This window comes from Hippopotamus amphibius, chromosome 1 (assembly GCF_030028045.1).
Source record: "Hippopotamus amphibius kiboko isolate mHipAmp2 chromosome 1, mHipAmp2.hap2, whole genome shotgun sequence".
Classification (NCBI taxonomy): Eukaryota; Metazoa; Chordata; class Mammalia; order Artiodactyla; family Hippopotamidae; genus Hippopotamus; species Hippopotamus amphibius.
In genome coordinates this window covers 121,881,875-121,893,815 of record NC_080186.1, presented here as the reverse complement: position 1 = coordinate 121,893,815, position 11,941 = coordinate 121,881,875, and the positions used below count along the sequence as shown (strand labels likewise).

General features: G+C 38.0%; 1 pseudogene; it reads left to right on the top strand.

Annotated features, from left to right (window-relative positions):
* Positions 1 to 224: 224 nt before the first annotated feature.
* On the top strand, positions 225 to 7,897 carry LOC130838848 (olfactory receptor 10J4-like; annotated as a pseudogene).
* The last annotated feature ends 4,044 nt before the right edge of the window (positions 7,898 to 11,941 follow it).

The following is an 11,941-nucleotide window of genomic DNA, read 5'->3' as shown; positions in this document are numbered from 1 at the left end:
TTAGACAAAAACAGAGAAAAGGATCAGTGCGTAGATCACAAAAGGTTAGCTAGAGAATGGCCACAGCCTGAACCAGTGATAGAAGCAACCCTGTTGTACACACTGAGGATGCCAGCAGGACACAGGTCCTCCAGTTCTTGAATTGAGTAGGAGTGGGTTGCAGGTGCTGGTGGTAAGGTATTAGCCCATTACTGCAATAGGCTGGTGATAAGAAAGTAAAGAAGATGATGATCTGTGTCTCACAGCTCTCCAAGGAGATACTGATTCTTGCCTACAAGACTCGAAAGCAAGATGAGATAATGTCCATGCTGAACATCTTTGAAGGATACAGGACACTAAAAAAGAAACACAAGGGGAATGTGAAAGTGATAGCCACTGAAGATATAGTCCCAATGATGACATATCAACCACTGTCATGAAGTATAGGCTTAGGGGCAGAAAAAAAAGAAATCCTTGAAAAATGACTCATTCACCTCTATGTATACACTTTCACTGAAAAATTTCACCTTAGGAAGAGAGTTAGAGAAACTCAGCATTATTTATTAATACCAGGTACTGTTCTTTTTCTCTAGGGAGTATACTGTACAGATCAAGAAAGAGACATGTCAAAGATTACATCAAAAGAGCATTGACCTCCATGTCTGGAAACATGGCTAGTTTGGTAGCCTGAATGGCCCTCCCAAAGCCTGGCCATGTACTAGTCATCGTCTCTACACAAAGAAGCAAGGCTGAGGAAAGGAGAGTCCAGGACTTGGGATACTGTTCTGGCACACCCCCGGGGCATGTGCTTTGTGTTGGCGATCATGTTGACAGAGATGAATGGATAAACCCCAGAGATTCATCACCCTTCACTGTGTTGCTTCCTCCTCGCTGTGTCATCAAAGGCCCAGATCAAGGATGAATTCAGAGGTGTTGAAGTGCCAGGCTCACTCAACACTTGCATCTTCTTTGACCTGAACCCACTTCTTTAATGGTCAATTAGTGCAGTTGTTTTCATAATTCTGCTGTTCATTTTATGTTGAAACTTTCCCTGTCTCCAACCCCTGCCCTAAATTCAGTGAATCATGAGAAACTTCTTAATTTGTTCCCAAGGATGCTTAGCTTTCGGCCAGTGGAAGAGCATTGGTGTTCCCCTGAGCCTGGGACATTATTCAAGAGTGCTGCTCAGAGTTCTGTGTAATCCATTGTATAATTAGATCCTCACCCCTCCCTTTCCTTTGTCCACATCACTTGGATCCATATCTTCCTTAGAGTTTACACCAAACTCCATTGCTGTCACTGAGATCCTTTTTAAAGATTTCTCCAGCTTTGGGTGGTTGCCTGGGCCTATTCTCTTTTTTTGTCCTTTTGACTTTGTACCTGCTGACTCTTTCTGGCAATGTCATCATGTGACTATCATTTGCTTGGGTTGTTACCTCCACACTCTGTTGTACTTCTTCCTGAGCATGCTGTTCATCTCTGAGACCTGCTACACTCTGGTTATTATTCCCTACATTCTGTCTGGCCTCCTGAGTCCTTAAAGCCCATTGCCATTCAAGACTATGCCATACAGCTCTTCTTCTATTTCATCTGTGCAACCAACAGCTCTTTCCTGCTCAGGGCCATGCAGTGTAAACACCATGTGGCCATCTGCAACCCCTCTATGGGATTCAGAACCAAGAGAATATATATGGATATGTGAAAGAGATTTAGTATAGGGATTGGCTTATGTGGTTATGGAGGCCACAAAGTCCCACAATCTGCCACCTGAAAGGTGAATAGCCAGGAAGCCTGGTGGTGTCATTTAGTCTGAGTCTGAGGGCCTGAGGATCAGGGGGAAAATGGTGTAAATCCCAGTCTCAGTCTCAAAGCCTAGAACCAGGAGCACTGATGCCTAAGGGCAGGAGAAGGTGGATGTCTCAGCTCAATCAGAGACATCTTGCCCTTTCTCTGCCTTTTTGTTCTATCCAGGCCCTCAACAGATTGGATAATGCCTGCTCACATTAATGAGGGTGATCTTTACTCAGTCTACTGATTTAAATGCTAATCTCTTCTGGAGACACCTTCACAGATGTATCCAGAATCAATATTTTATCAACTAACTCTCTAGACATCCTTGGCCCAGTTGACACATAAAAATCACCGTCGTAGCTATCATAGGTAAGAGGCCCATGCCAGTTGGCATCTGGGTCACTGGGCATTGGCCTGGCCATGACATTGTCTGGGTAACATCTGTGTTTGGTCTTCCCTTCTGTGATACCTCTGTCTTCTCTCACTTCTTCTGTGATGTGAGGTACCTGCTGGAGCTGGCCTGCACGGACACCACTGTCAATGAGATCATCAACTTGTTATCAGTGTCTGTGGCCTTGTTTTACCCGTGGGCCTGATCTCCATCTCCTATATCCTCATCTTCTGCACGATATTTAAGATTGCTTCATAATCTTAAGATTGCCTTGGAATATTAAGGCCTTCGCCTTAAGAGTCAGAAGAAGGCTTTTGCCACCAGCGCCTCCCACCGCACAATAGTTACCAACCACTATGGCTGTGCCTCCATCATGCACCTCAGACCTAAATCCCAGAGTTCCCTGGGGCAGGACAGACTCATCTCAGTGACCGACACCATCCTCACTCCCTGGTGGACCCAGTCATGTTCCTCCTAAGGAACAAGGAGATGCAAGATGCTCTTCACATAGCCACGGTGAAGATACTACTCAGCCCTCAGTGCATCCAGACTGTGACAGCTTCTCTGCATGTAGGCACTCCTCCCAAGTGTTTGCAGTCAGGAACATTCTCCACTACACCAGGAGCCTCTGTGGAGTCTACTCCCGCAATGTCATCTCAGGAGACGTCTCCTCTCAGAGTGCCAGTCTCATTCCCACGACACCAGGAACAAGGCTCTGAGAGTCTGGTCAGTTCTTATTTTTGCTGTATAATACAAAAAGGAAATTCATGTTAGACACCTTGGAAAAAGCTCCAGATATTTTATTCTGCTTTGAGGCCAGGAAACCTTCAGAAGGGAAGATGAGATATGTCGATTTACTTGCCCCTTATACAATTTCCTGTCTTGTTTTGGTTTACAAACTTTGGTACAAGTGTGCTGGTCTCTGTCTCACCCTTACCCTGTGGGGAGGGTGAGCCTTACCTGTGTGCTGTGTCTCCTCCCTACTAACACCTCATGCCCTGCCCACCATTAAAGTGGGGTGTAAAGACTGGGACTTAATGTCACACTGATGATAAAATTCTATATATTTACACATACTTTACAGGAGACTTGCACATATAGGATTTTACTTGATTCTTGTTGAGGCCTGTAAGATAGGCAGGACAACAGTTACCATCTCTATTTTGTAAATGATGAAAGTGACACACGTAAAGATAGGATTGATTTGCCCAGGCAAATAAAACTACACAGCTGCAGAGTTAGAATTTGGATCTAGTTACTCTACCACTGTTTCTTGCTCTTTCTAATGAATCAGTTTACAAGATGTAGAAACTTCTCAAGCAAAGTTACAGCCTTTAGTGAATAGTGTAAGGAGGACGGCTGCTGGTCTATAGGGTGCTTGTGTATATTTGAGAAAAAAAATATTCCATCCCCTCCTCTAGACACTGCTGTCAGAAACTGCCATAGTTATTTTACTGCCTCTCCTAGGAAATTATCAAAAATCTGTGATGCCTAATGTGTGACTGGCACTCCTTAGATGTGGCACTGTCACTTACCTCACAGCCTACAGAATCCTATGCTGTGATTCTGACTGTATGGATGAAAAAGGGGCCTGGAAATAAGTAGGTACCAGTTTCTTTCCCAGAGTCTTTATTTCGTCCTGGATTCTCTGAAAGGCTGAAGTCACTGGCTGCTATTATCCACTGCAATACCTCCAGTTTCTCTAACTCAAGTCTGGTCAAGAGAGTGTTTAAAACTTATAAGTTCTAGATCCCCAACATGGGGATCCTAGACAGGGCTAGCCTCTCTGTGTCCTGTGAACCAGAACCATCCCCAATTCTACCAAAAGCTAGTGATACAAATTTCTTTTTAAAGCTCTTTATTGGAATATAATTGCTTTACACTGCTGTGCCAGTTTTTGCGGTACACCAAAGTGAATCTGCTGTATTTATACATATATCCCCATTTCTCCTCCCTCCTGTGACTCTCTCTCACCCTCCCTGTCCTGGCCCTCTAAGGCATCACTCATCATTAAGTCTATCTCCCTATGTTATGCAGGAACTTCCCACTAGCTATCTATTTTACATTTGGTAGTGTATATATGTCAATGCTACTCTCTCACTTCATCCCAGCTTCCCCTTTGCCCACCCCACCCCCACCCCATGTCCTCAAGTCTGTTCTCTACATCTGCATCTTTATTCTTGCCCTGTCATTGGGAACAAATTTACATGTATCGAGTTGAAGGCCATGGTTACTCACCCTGCCAGGAACCTAGGATCTCTTCCTAACCGGAGCTCACACATACAGGGGCTGTGATGTTACATTCCCAGTTTTGAGCCTGGTGGGTCCTGTTCTGATATCAAAGAAGAAAACATGCACACTTTAAGTATTTACTGTATGACAAGCACTGTGTTAGAAATTTTATAGTCATTACCTAATTCAAACTATACTTGTATTCTTTAAACCCTAGTATATCAGCTGTTTATTTCACTCATTTACTCAAGTGATGTTTATTGAGGGCTTCATTATCTGTTTATGTTGATGTGATGAAGCTTGTTCTGAGAAGGCCTGTGCCATCCCAAACTTTTTGATCAAGGAACCCTTTATTCTTTTTCTTTTTTAAAATTAATTTTTTATTGGGGTGTATTTGCTTTACAATGTTGTATTAGTTTCTGCTGTACAGCAAAGTGAATCCGCTATACATATACATATATCCCCTCTCTTTTGGATTTCCTTCCCATTTAGGTCACCACAGAGCATTGAGTAGAGTTCCCTGTGCTATGCAGTAGGTTCTCATTAGTTATCTGTTTCATACATAGTAGTGTATATATGGCAATCCCAATCTCCCAATTCATCCCACCTTCCCTTCCTCCCTTGGCCAAGAAACCCTTTAAACTCTTAAAAATTATTGAAGATCCTAAGAGTTTTTGTTTATGTGATTTTACTATAGTAGCAATTAAAACAAAAAATTGAAAGTACTTCTAATTCATTTAAAAACAACAGAAAACCTACTAGATGCTAACACAAAAAACATGTTATGAAAAACAAGTATAACCAAAACAAAACAAAACAAAATATTCAGAGGAGTGGCACCGATTTACACTTTTGCAAATCTCTTTAACATCTGGCTTTAATAGAAGATCTCTGGATTCTCATATGTGCTTCTGTATATAAACTGACGCCGTATCATATATTATGTAGGCTCTGGGAAACTCCTCTCACAGGAGAGAATTAGTGAAAAAAGGCAATTAATGTCAGTATTATCATGATAACAATTTTGACCTGACAGACCCTCTGACAGGAATTCCCTGACCACTCTTTGAGCATGCCTGAGCTAGTATATAAGACCTCGTCTGCCGGTTGTGAGCTATGGTTCCTAATGTTTCCCTTCCTTACCCTGACATTGACTTTAGATGTTAAAAAGGAGCTAGAAGTAGGAGTGGGGAAGCATCACTTCTTGGAAGTAGTGAGTAAAGGAACTGATGAGGCGGTCGCAGGCAGCTCATCTCTGGGCATAGGGTCCCTTGGTAGGGGCCTCAGAAAATGCCTGAGTGGGGGAGGGGAGGAAGTGAAATGCAGAGCTGGGGTCAGGAGTTTGTAAAGGGGGCTCATCACCCATTAGCGTTTGGTATATGGATGAGAGATGGGCTTTACAAAGCTTGTTTTCCTGTTGATTTTCTCCTATTCCCGGATCCCAACCGGCAAATTAGAGCCTGTGTTGTGCTTCATAGCGTCGGTTTCTGAGAACAAGTGAGGCCTTTTCTTTTTTTTAACCTTTTCCCTCTCTCCCTCTCTCCCTCCCTCCCTCTCTCCCTCCCTTCCTTCCTTCCTTCCTTGGCTCTCAGCACACTGGAATTCAGAGCGAGGAAGAACAGTTTAAGAAAATCTAAAGAAAAAGAGCTTCATGGCTGTATATTTCTAAGTGGTATCTATTCAGTTATATTCCTTTCTTCATCATATAGTATATGTGTACACAGCTGTGTTTTTATTCTTTTCTTAAGTATGGATCAATTTTGGCTATTTTTGTGCCAATTTTATGCTGCTTTAATTAATATAGATTTATGATATATCTTGATAGCTGCTAGATCAAGAAACCCATTGTAATTTTTTTCTAGAATAGCCTCGTCTATTTTAGCATATTACTAAATATAAGCCTCATGAAAGCAGTGATATTGTTTGTCATTTTGATTGCTGCACCCCTAGCAGCTTTAATAAAAGTGACACAGTGTAAGCACACAATAAATATTTGTTAAACAAAGGAATGAATTAATTTTAGAATTAGTTTTGCAGGATGCGTGCAGTATCTTACTGGGATTGTTAATAGGATTGCATTGGATTTGTAGATTGACTTGGGAAGAATGGACATCTTTGTGTCCTTAAATCTCCCCACCAATGGGCATGGCTCCATTTATGCAGCTCTTCCTTTCTGTCCTTCAGTAAAGTGACAATATTCTCCAGAAGGATCTTGTCTGGTTTTGCTGTATTTTTGTAAAGTGCTCCAGTGTTTTGTTGTTGCTGTAAATGGATATTTTTATATAACAGCTCTATTGAGCTCTAATTCACAGAACATAAAGTTCACCCTTTTAAATTACGCAATTTAGTGGTTTTTAGTAAATTCAGAGTTGTGCAATTATCTCACCACTGTCTAATTTCAGAACTTTTTCACCACCCTAAAAGATACTCTGCATTAGACATTAGCAGCCACTCTCCATCTCTCCCCTTTTCCTTAGCCACTCACAAATACTAACCTACCTTCTATCTCTATGGATTTGCCCATTCTGGACATTTTATATAAATGGAATCATACAATATGTTATCTTTTGTGATCAGCTTCTTTTGCTTAGTGTAATGGTTTCAAGGTTCATCCCTGTGTAACATGTATCAATATTTCCTTCATTTTTATGACTAGAGAATATTCTAATATGTTGATACACTGTATTTGTTTATCCATTCACCAGTTGATTGAAGTTTGGGCTGATTCCGCTTTTTAGGTATTGTGAATATAATGTTGCTGTGGACGGTAATCCACAAGCTTTTGTGCGGATGTGTGTTTTCATTTCTTTCAGGTGTATCCCTAGGAGTGAATTGTTGCTGGATTCCAAGTTGTTGAGGACTTTAGCATCTATATTCATAAGGAATATTGGTCTATAGTTTTTTTCTTGTGATGTCATTGTCTGGTTTTGATACTAAGACAATACTAGTCTCATAGAATGAGTTGAAAAATATTTCCTCCTCTTCTGTTTTTTGGAAGAGTTTGTAAACGATTTGTATTAATTCTTAATGTTTCATTGACTTCACCAGGGAAATCGTCTGGTCCTGAGCTACTCTTTATGAGAAGTTTGTTCTTGTTAAAGGTCTATTCAGATTTTCTATTCCTTCTTAAGTGGATTTTGATAGCTATGTCTTTCTGGGAATTTGTCCATTTTATCTAGGTTGTCTAACTTGTTGGCATGTAGTTGTTGATATAATTCTCTTATGATCTTTTAAAATTTCTGAAAGGTCACTGGTAATATCTTCTCTTTCATTCCTGATTTTTTCAGTTTGTGTCCTCTGTCTTTGTCTTCTTGGTCAGTCTAACGTAAAGGTTTGTCAACTTTGTTGATTGTTTTAAAGAGCCAACTTTTGGTTTTGTTATCTTTTCTATTGTTTTCTAATATCTAATATCATTTATTTCCCCTCCAATCCTTTTTTCCCGCTTCTGTTTGCCTTAGATTTAGTTTGCTCTTCTTTTTCTAGGTTTTTAAGGTGAAATCTTAGACTTGAAAACTTTCTTTTTTAATATACACATTTACATTTATAAAGTTCTCTCTAAGCACTGTTTTTTCTGTATTCCACAAATTTTGGGATGTGTTTTCATTTTCATTCATCTTAAAGTACCTTCTAATTTTCTTTATGGTTTCTTCTTTGACACATTGGTTATTATTTAGGAGTGTGTTAATAGCCACATATTTGTGAATTTTCAAAATTTCCTTTTATAAGTGATTCCTAATTAGTTTCATTGTGTTAGGAAATATACTTTGTTTGAAATCAATCCTTTTAAATTTACTGAGGCTTACTTAACGGTGTAATATATGGTCTGTCCTGAAGAATGTCCCTTGTTAAGAAGAATGTATGTTTTGATAGGGTGGAATGTTCCTTGGATATCTGTTCTAGTTAGTTCATAGTATTGTTGGAGTCTTCTGTTTCCATGTTGATCTTATGCCATTATTGAAGATGGAATATGAAGGTCTCCAACTATTATTATTGAATAGTCTGTTTCTCCCTTCAGTCTGTCAGTTTTTGCTTCATGTGTTTTGAGGCTTTGTTGTTAGGAACATGTACAATTTATAATTATTGTGTTTTTCTAATGGATTGAACTTTTATCACTATAAAGTGTACTTTTTTTCTCTTGTAACAATTTTGGCCTTAAAATCAATTTAGTCTGACGTTAATATATCCATTCCATTTTTTTGTTACTGTTTGCATGGCATATCTTATTCCATCTTTTTTACTTTTAACATATTTGTGTCTTTGAACCTATAGTTCGTCTCTTGTGAACAACTTATAGTTGGATCATATATTTTAATTCACTCTCCAATCTCTGCCTCTTGATTGGAATATTTAACTTATTTCTGTTTAATGTAGTTACTGGCCAGGTAGGAGCTACATCTCCCTTTTTACTATTGGTTTTCTTTTCTTTTCTTTCTTTCTTTCTTTCTTTCTTTCTTTCTTTCTTTCTTTCTTTCTTTCTTTCTTTCTTTCTTTCTTTCTTTCCTTCCTTCTTTCTTTCTTTCTTTCTTTCTTTCTTAGTATTTGGTTTTTTATCCGAAATTCAATTTTTAAAAAAATGTATTTATTTATTTTGGCTGCACTAGGTCTTTGTTGTGGTACACAGGCTGTTGGTTGTGGTGCATGAACTTCTCTAGTTGCAGCATGCGTGGGCTCCATAGTTGTGGTGCACAGGCTCTTTAGTTGTGCAGGCTCAGTAGTTGTGCATGCTGGCTCAGTAGTTCCAGCACTCGGCCTCAGTTGCGGTATGTGGGATCTTAGTTTCCTGACCAGGGATTGAACCTGGGCCCCCTGTATTGTGAGTGTGGAGTCTTAACTGCTGGACCACCAGGAAAGTCCCTTACTGTTGGTTTTCTATATGTCATTTTTTTTTCCTTTTGTCACCTATTACTGCCTTCTTTTTATTAAGTAGGTATTTTCTATTGTAACATTTCAATTCTCTCGTTTTTTTCTCCTCTAGATTTTTTGAGTTGTTTTCTGAGTGATTGACCTGAGGAAGATTATAATTAATTTTTACTTTAAAAAATTCTAGTTGTTATTAACACCAACTTAATTTGCAAAGCATACAAGGACTCTGCTCCAATATAGCTTCATTCCCTCACCTCTCCTTGTGCTATTATTGTTATATATATCTTTACATAATTTTACACAAGTCCATCAACATAATTTTGTTTTGATTGCTTTATATGGTTGTATTTTCAGTCAGACAGGAGAAGAAAACAGTGCCAGCGAAATATATCTGTATTGTCTCATACTTACCTATGTGTATACATTTTTGTATTTTTCCTGGCTTTAGTTGGAATGCTCAAATGTTTTGTCATGATACATGCTGTTTGGTGCAGACTTCTGATAGATGCTCATGGGTAGAGGAAATTCCTTTTTAGTCTTAGTTTGATAAGAATGTTTATGAATAACTAGATATTGGATTTATAACTAATGTTTTATGTTTTTCATCTTTTGAGATAATTGTATGAAATTTATCCTTTACTTTAATACAGTAAATTATTCTGATAGCTTCTTTTAATGTTGAATCTTCCTAGCATTCCTAGTCTAAATTCAACTTGGACATGCTGGGTTTTTTTAAACTATGAATTCCTTTTGTTAAGATTTTATTTAGAATTTTTTTCCTATCTGTAGGTGACATTGGTGTCTAACTTTGTATTTTTAACTGCCTATTTCTGGTTTGATATGAAGTTTTTGAAGCTGCTGTTCTCTTGACTTGAGTTAGGAAGAGTCCCCTCTTTTTATAAGACCTGAAAGAATGTGCATATTTTCTCTTACATATCTGGTCTCATGTCTTTCTCTTGAACAGGGGTAGAAAGTGTGTTTTGATTACATTTTAATTTTTGATTATTGGTCTAGTCATTTTTCTAATTATTCTCAGGCCACTATTAATTTATATTTTTATTAAAATTGTGTATTTAATCTATGTTTTTAAATTTACTGATCTAAACTTTTTCCTGCTAGTATCTTACAGTTTTAACAATTTTATTTGTATTTCTAGTTATGTAAATGTCCTTGTTTTATTTGTGGTTTTATTTGGATGGTCCTTTTCTCATTTGCTCTTGATTGTATGTTCCAAAACTTTTTATTTTCAAGATCTAATTTTTATTTATATTATTTTTTAAGTACAGTTGATTTACAACACTATATTAGTATCAGGTGTTCAATGTAGTAATTCAATATGTGAGTCACTGTATTGATTTATCTTCAGTATTCATATATCGTCCCCTTATTTCACTTGTTTGCCTTTTTGTTCTGCTATTCAAGACATTTCATCAAATTTCTCTTGCCACTCTCATATTTAATTTTTTATTTCAGCTAATGTATTTTTAATCTGTAACATACCTTTCTGCTTCTCAGAACATGCCTTTTGTATAACACCGCTTTTATTTCTCTGATAAAGTATTTTGTCGTATCCTGAAAATGTTAAATAAGTATCTTTTGAAAGATTTTAATCTGCTCCTTGCACTATATCTGATTCTTCCATATTCTTTTGTTATCGTTTATTAGGTTGATATCCCTTTTCACGTTAGCAGTTTTCCTCATCTGCTTGGTCATGATTTCAGTGCATTATAACTACAACTGACATACAAACAAGCTGTTTAGAAACTCTGTGTGCATGTGTGTGATGGGGTGGGGTAGATTGGATGGTGGACTTTATTTACTAGGGTGATAAACCTGGATAATGTGATAAAGCTGGCTTTATTAAGGTAAGCTTACTTTTCAACATAGGGCATTGAGCTGTCCATATCTAAGTCTTTGTTCTTGAAATGCTGAATTCCTCAGAGGAAAATCCTTTAGTTTCCTAGTGGGGAGCTGTAAGCCTTATTGTCAGTCTCCTGTGAGGTTTGCTGATATTTGACCTCCAACTCACCTTTTAGAAGAATGATCATTATAGCACACTCCCAATCCTACCTCATCTCTGTAAGTCTCTACAGAAGGCAATCCTCCAGCCTTCCGCTCAGGTGGAGGAGAGGTTCTAATTGTATAACAACTCTTAAAAAATTTCAAGCACCTCTATTTTGTTAGAGTAATCACACACTCTCATGTTCACAACTACTACCCGCTCTCCTGAATGCTTCTGGCATTCTAGTTGAGAAATTGACATTTTTGTTGTTTTCTCTGTCTTAGGCATCTCCTGAACGTTCTACATTAGCATTCTCTTATGTGCTAAGTCACATAGGAGTTAATAACAACATACTACACTGCTTTCCAGATTCCAAAATTTTGTTGCACATTCTTTTGCTCTCATCTCCTATAGTATTTCCTTTTGCTATGGAGGTGAAGCTGTTCTTAAATGCATTAGAGTTTTAGGAAAAAGCCACAAATAGTGCATATGTAAAGTCTGTGTTTCATTAGAATTCTCTCTACTCTGAAATTATATTTAACAGAATTCCTATAAGTTTTATTTATTTGTTTTAAATTATGGTTAGTATTAGCTGCTATGTATAGCTTCACACTGAGCAAGAGAAGTGAGTTTAATTTTCTTATAGTAAATTACTTTATAAAAAGTATTACTGCTTTTTAGCT